We start from the raw sequence: 7539 nt of genomic DNA on the forward strand, positions 1-7539 counted from the left end.
GTTAAGAAGCAAAGAGAACTAGATTATTCTAGGGGAGAGTGGTTCGAGTTTCTTGGGAAGCAAGCAATAGAATTCAGGATCTCTAAGAGGTGTTTGCAAAATACTAGGCAGAGGTTTGCTTCGGATTAACTTTAATTTTACCGTGTGGTAAAATAATAAGCGGCTGAGATTTATTTTTAAATGAATAAATCAAGAATGAGTGGTTAAGATTAATCACGGGATACAATTACCAACGTAGGAATTATTTTTACCATTGATTCTGAGATATTTGGGTGCTAACTTTTTTCCAGCGCACACAAAATCGTCACTAAAAGTGAATTCCGATTCAAAAAGTGTCTAGTGAGAAAAATAGACCAATGAAAATGAGTATTTTTTTTGCTAGTCAAATTTGACTAAAGGGATTAATTACCCTCTGATGAGCGGATAATTTATACGCTTTTTGGCATTGTTTTTAGGTAGTTTTTAGTAAGTTCAAGCTACTTTTAGGGATGTTTTCATTAGTTTTTATGTTAAATTCACATTTCTGGACTTTACTATGAGTTTGTGTATTTTTCTGTGATTTCAGGTAATTTCTGACTGAAATTGAGGGACTTGAGCAAAACTCTGAAAAAGGCTGACAAAAGGACTGCTGATGCTGTTGGAATCTGACCTCCCTGCACTCGAAATGGATTTTCTGGAGCTACAGAATTCCAAATGGCGCGCTCTTAACGGCGTTGGAAAGTAGACATCCAGAGCTTTCCAGAAATATATCATAGTCCATACTTTATTCGGGAATTGACGACGTAACTTGGCGTTGAACGCCAAGTACATGCTGCTGTCTAGAGTTAAACGCCAGAAACACGTCATGATCCGGAGTTGAACGCCCAAAACACGTTATAACTTGGCGTTCAACTCCAAGAAAAGTCTCAGCTCGTGGATAGATCAAGCTCAGCCCAAACATACACCAAGTAGGCCCCGAAAGTGGATTTATGCATCAATTACTTACTCATGTAAACCCTAGTAGCTAGTTTAGTATAAATAAGACTTTTTACTAGTGTATTAGTCATCTTTTGACCATTCGGTCTTTTGATCATTCAGGGGGCTGGCCATTCGGCCATGCCTGAACCTTTCACTTATGTATTTTCAACGGTGGAGTTTCTACACACCATAGATTAAGGGTGTGGAGCTCTGCTGTACCTCAAGTTTCAATACAATTACTATTACTTTCTATTCAATTCTCTTTTATTCTTATTCCAAGATATACGTTGCACTTCAACTTGATGAATGTGATGATCCATGACACTCATCATCATTCTCACCTATAAACGCGCGTGATTGACAACCACTTCCGTTCTACTCTAGGCCGGGCGCATATCTCTTAGATTCCCCAACAGAATCTTCGTGGTATAAGCTAGATAGATGGCGGCATTCATGAGGATCCGGAAAGTCTAAACCTTGTCTATGGTATTCTGAGTAGGATTCTGGGATTGAATGACTGTGACGAGCTTCAAACTCCTGAAGGCTGGGCGTGATGACAAACGCAAAAGAATCAAGGGATTCTATTCCAACCTGATTGAGAACCGACAGATGATTAGCCGTGCTGTGACAGAGCATAGGAACGTTTTCACTGAGAGGATGGGATGTAGCCATTGACAACGGTGATGCCCTACATACAGCTTGCCATGGAAAGGAATAGGGAGGATTGGATGAATGTAATAAGAAAGTGGAGATTCAAGAGGAGCACAGCATCTTCACACACTTATCTGAAATTCCCACTATTGCTTTACATAAGTATTTCTATCCCTTTTTATTTTCTATTTATTTATTAATTTTCGAAACCTAAAACCTTTTAATATGCCTAACTGAGATTTACAAGATAACCATAGCTTGCTTCATACCAACAATCTCTGTGGGATCGACCCTTAATCACGTAAGGTATTACTTGGATGACCCAATACACTTGCTGGTAAAGTTGAATGAAGTTGTGATCATAAATTCCAATAGAGCCAATTTTTAAATCTCATGCAAATACAAAGAGGATCACAATTTCGTCCACCACCCTCAAAAATTCAATTTTAACTTATTTATTACTATTTTTCTATTTATTTTTGTTTTTTCTTTTCTTTTTTTTATAGTTGGACTTGTCTCAATAATTCTTTTTGGGCTTTGATCCTGGGTTTTAAGGAATAAGTCATAAAATAGCCAAAAAAGTCAATTTACCAAAAATCGGGTCCTCACATCCAACAAAATAATATTGTACTTGATAGATTTGTCATTCATTTCGAGAGCTTTCTCAACTTTAATTCCAGTAAGATATTCAATGACATAAAAAATGGGGTAAAAAAATCGCAAAAACTTTGATATAAAAAGCATGCTAGCCAAATTACCATTTAATTAAAATATTTTTATTATTAAAAAAATAAACTTCACAAATAAGCAAGTGAAATCAAATCCAAAAGCATTATGAGTGTCAAAATTGACAAAGCCAAATACATGTGCAATAGTTGACACTAAAAGTATGCGCTCATTGCCACGTTGGTCAAAATTGACCATAAACTCATGTTGTGTAGTCTTGAAGTTACTAACATTGAGTCAAACTTCAACATATGTGATATGATAGGCGACCTCTTCTCTCAACAAATGATGAATCGAGACACCAAATTCTTCCTAACTGAGACATATACCTTTTCCTCCAAGAATGTGTGAGTAACATAAAAGTGCGATAAAAAATTGTATATAAAAAAAATTTGAAAAAATATAATACAAATTAAATCTAATTAAAGAATTGGCTGAAAGCTTACATCTTCCTTGAACTAAACCATCTCAATTGAATATCGTGGTGGAAAATTTTCATAGCATAGTAGTCTACGTAACCTTATCACATGTATACACACAAATTTTCGAAAACAAGGTCGATTGCATACTTATGTACACCAACCAGAGTTGTACAAATTTGGATCCAATCCAAAAGATCCGCAGTATTTAATTGCATCTGATTTGAAATTTATAGATATAATTTGATCTACAAGAACATCAAATATAATAGTATTTGATCTGAAGATAAATATGATTTGATAATATATATATATATATATATATATATATATATATATATATTTGTTTGTGAACTTATGCAATTTTAGTATGTCTTGTTTAAGTGTTCTTTTATTCGGTTTAGATTTTAGTTTATATTGTACTTTTAAAAGTCAGATTTTTCCATTCTTCAAGGATTCCATTCAAATTAAATATCTCCCAAACTCTTCTCAACCTTTCAAATATCAAATAATTTATCAACATAAATATTCTTGGCTTGTTATCTTTAATTGTCTTTAAATTATTAATTTTTTAATCTTTAAGATAACAAACAAAGGTTTAAATCCTAATCCACCCAACAAGAAATTTCAAGCATTATTACTAATAAATTTTATTATTAGTGATATTTATTCATTTTTAACCCTTTCACAATTTCATTCACTTATTAAAAATATTCATAAATTATCAAAATTTAATTAATCAAACTTTAATAAAGAGAATCAAGCCATAAAATATTAATCAACTCTATGCACGTATTTGCTAAACTTTTAAAGAATTATAAATTTATAAAACAAACATCCCCTATCTCAATTAGTCAAAACTTGTAGAAATTAGAAAATTTAAAACCTCGTAGCAGCTATACATCATGATTCACAATCGAAGCATCCTCAATTAGTGAAGAAGAATGGCGAGCAAAAGAAATAACCATAGATGTAGTAGTTCTGGGTAACAGACAGAATCAAACACGACAATGAAAGTAAAAAGGGACATTACACACGATTAGAACATAATTAGTAATGGAGTATTGCGGTAAATTAAAACAAAACCAAATAATCTCACCACAAAAGACAATGTAGGATGGTGCAATAGTAGCTCCGATAGCCACCTACAATAATAGTGGCGGCCGACCAACTCATGATGACAGAACTGCATCCACAACGACACCGTGCAACTCGCCGACAATCATGGCAATGGCAGAGAATGCCTTTTTCTCTCCCATTTTCTCCCTTCTTCTATGCCTTGTTTGGCATCGACGGTAGCTTTAACAGGGACAACGACAGTCTTGATGGTGACGGCTTGATGGCGACAAAGACAACCCCTAATCGCTCTTCTTTGTTGGATTTTCTCTCTGCAAACTCTTTCTCTCTCTTTGAAGTACCTTTTTCTGCACAATGTTTGGCGGTGATTAGAAACTCCAATATAATCAACTCTGGGGGCGACGATGGCGATGGCTTGGCAGTGACAGAAATAGTCCTCCCCCTCTCTCTCTCTCTCTCTCTCACTCACTCACTCTCTCTCTCTCTCTCTCTCTCTCTCTCTCTCTCTCTCTCTCTCTCTCTCTCTCTCTCTCTCTCTCTCTCCCCCACACACCTTTGTTTATATCTCTCTCTTTTTTGACTTCTCTCAACCACGGTGATGGCGGTGGCAATGACTCCCATCGACGCTATCTCTCCTTTCCTTTCGTCTTCTTCCTCTTTTCTCTGTTTCCCTTTCGATCATTTCTCTTTCTCTTTCTCTCTTTTGTGCGTGGGTGTGGGAGTGAGATAGTGAGTGTATGTGAAGATGATAAATAGTGGCTTAGATGTGTGAGGGAGTGTGTGTAGATAAAATTAGGGTTAGTGTTACAAAAAGGAGTAAGGGTAAAATTGATATTTTGATAAAATTGAAAAGTAGGATAGTAATTGAAAACTAAATGTAATCTATTAAAATAACTTTATGAACAATATTTATTTATCAACTTATTAATTGATTTTAAATAAATACTCTAATTTTAAATTAGAGATAATCTAATTAGTTTTCTTTTAGTTCATAAAATTAAACTAAAAATTCTAATTATTCAAATTAAATTATCCAATCCTCATTATTTCTTAATTACTAAATCTTTAAATTAAAAAAATATGAAGTTATTAAAATTTATGAATCCGAAATAATGTCAAACTCAAAGTATCATCAATTTGACTTAAATATTTTTAATGAAATAATTTCCTGAATATAAAATTCTAAAAAAATATACTAAGTCATAAATAACTAATTATTTTAATTTTTAAATACTCAGTGTTACAACAAAACCACTCACATTTAAACTTTTATTTATTTTAAACAAGTAGTACAAAAAATATTAAGTACGTGATTTAAATGCTCGAACTTCACTTATAAATCCATAAAAATTAAAAATGCATCACTTTTGTTTGCCAATTTATATTTTTGCAATTTAAATTTTTATCTATATTTTGTAAAGGTTTTAATTTATCATTAATATTAAATTCATTCTCTCCTTTAAGTATATTTATTTTGTGTTTATAGACTAACAAAAAATAGTCACAAATGAAAATTTAAAGGTCAATATCCTTAATTTCTTATATATTATATTTATTTTATTATATTAAAAAAATTGAAATTAAAATTTCCTTCCGCGGATGTACATCCTTATATATTATATTTATTTTTTTATTTAAAAAAATTCATGTATATGTAAATTTTTTTTAAGTGAATCAATAAACCCCACCGCCCCTTAAAGGATTATTACTAAACCCTCGCAAAAAGAAGAGCGGAGCCGGCACTTGTTTTTCTCACAGCCATACAACATTTCGGAACCCTCTTCCTTTTTTCATTTCACTTTACAACATGGCCAAGCAGGGCAAGAAGCGCTTCTCCATCACCGCCGCTGGCGAGGAGTCTGGCATCCTCTCAAGGGTGTCTCAGTCGCCGGCCATACGTCGCACGAAGCAGGCTACCTCGTTGCCGCCTTTGTTGCGAAGAAGCTCCTCCGCAGCACTGCCGCCTGGATTGCCGGAACCACGTTCCTGATCCTTGTTGTGCCTCTCATCGTCGCCATGGATCGCGAGCAGCAGATCAATGAGTTTGAGTCTCAACAGGCTAGCATCCTTGGAACCCCTCCTCCTGCACTTCAGAAATCTTAATAGATTCCGATGATTCTTGAAAGTTCTTCCGGTTATGACAGGTTTTAGGGTTTGGTTTGTTTATTTATTTTGTAATTCTTGGTTTGAAATTTTTATCTTTTATTGTTTTAGGGGTGTGTTTGATGCTGGAATCTAGATGTTTGAAACTTGGGTTTTGGTGTATGACTGTATGAGCATAATCCTGTTAACTAGTTAAATCGGAAATAGCATATTTGATGATATCAATATTTTATATGAAAAAATGTAAGAGGGTCGTTCCAGGCCACACGATTCAAAAAATTTTGATAGTGGAGACAAAATTGATATAACATGATAATAATTTTTATAATAAAAATAATATGTGTATATAAAATATTAAATATTAAATTATTTATTAATTATTATATATCTGTGTATAAATATATGTATTGTTTAACTTATTTTCAATGTGTATTTTATATTAAAATATATATTTTATACAGAGAATTATTTTTTATATACATATAGCATGATTATTATTATGATTATATTGTGTTATTTTAAAATATGATTAGCCTTCAAAATATTTAATATACAAATTAAAATATTAAAATAGTAACTTAAATAATAATATATAATTTAAAATTCTATTCTTTTAAGTTTTATATTTTTAAAAAATTAAGTAATTTTTTTCTTAACACTACCATTAAACTTTCTCTCTTTTCATATATATTACTAAACAATTATTTAAAAATTTACTTCCCAACACAATTAGAAGCCGACTCTTATTGATATTCATAGTTAAAAAAAGTTCTTTCAATTAATATAGTTATTACACAAAAATTAAAACTAATTTGAAAAGAACATAAACAATATTCTTTTGAGTTGATTAAAAAAAACATTAATTTCGTTCAGGGGCAAGTATGGTTTTGGTCCCTAACGTTGAGGGCCAGAATCGAAACTGTTCCTCATCTAATTTTTGATTTAAAATCACCCTTAACGTTTTTTTCGTATTAAAATCGTCCTTTTTAATAATTTTTTTTATTTTGTTCCTAAACTACCCATATTTCTATTTTAATAATAAAAATTATAAAATTAAAAAAAGAAAACGCGTGATGGGGGAAGGGGAAGAAAGCGCGTTGGGGGTGGGGGGTGGGGGGAAGAAAAGGGTATACGAAGGGGGGGGAGGGGGAAGGGGGGACGGTGCCGGCGAGCCTCCGTCGTCGCCACCGTGACCTCGTTGTCGCCGCCGCCTCCTCCAAAACTCTGATGATGATGACGATGAAGAGGGAAGGCCAGAACTCTGATGATGATGACGATGAAAGGGAAGGGAAGCTGTCGTCCCGCAGCCGTCCCGCCGCCGCAGTCTCACCGTCTCGCCACTGCAGCCGCTGCCTCTCTCCTGTCCAGATCAACCGCGACCCTCTCCCCTCCTTCTCTTCTTTCCTGTCTCAGATCTCGTCGAACCAGACCTCACCGCTGGAGAGCCTCTCCTGCTTCACCATGGCGCAGCAATGTGGAGCCTCCCCTGCTTCACCACCACGCAGCAACGTGGAGTCTCCTCTGTTTCACCATCGCCAGCGAGCTTCCCTGCTTTTCCTCCCTCAGTCCCTGTCGCAGAAGGAATCAGAGCCACCACTACCTGTTA

Source organism: Arachis hypogaea, chromosome 2 (genome assembly GCF_003086295.3).
Source record: "Arachis hypogaea cultivar Tifrunner chromosome 2, arahy.Tifrunner.gnm2.J5K5, whole genome shotgun sequence".
NCBI lineage: Eukaryota > Viridiplantae > Streptophyta > Magnoliopsida > Fabales > Fabaceae > Arachis > Arachis hypogaea.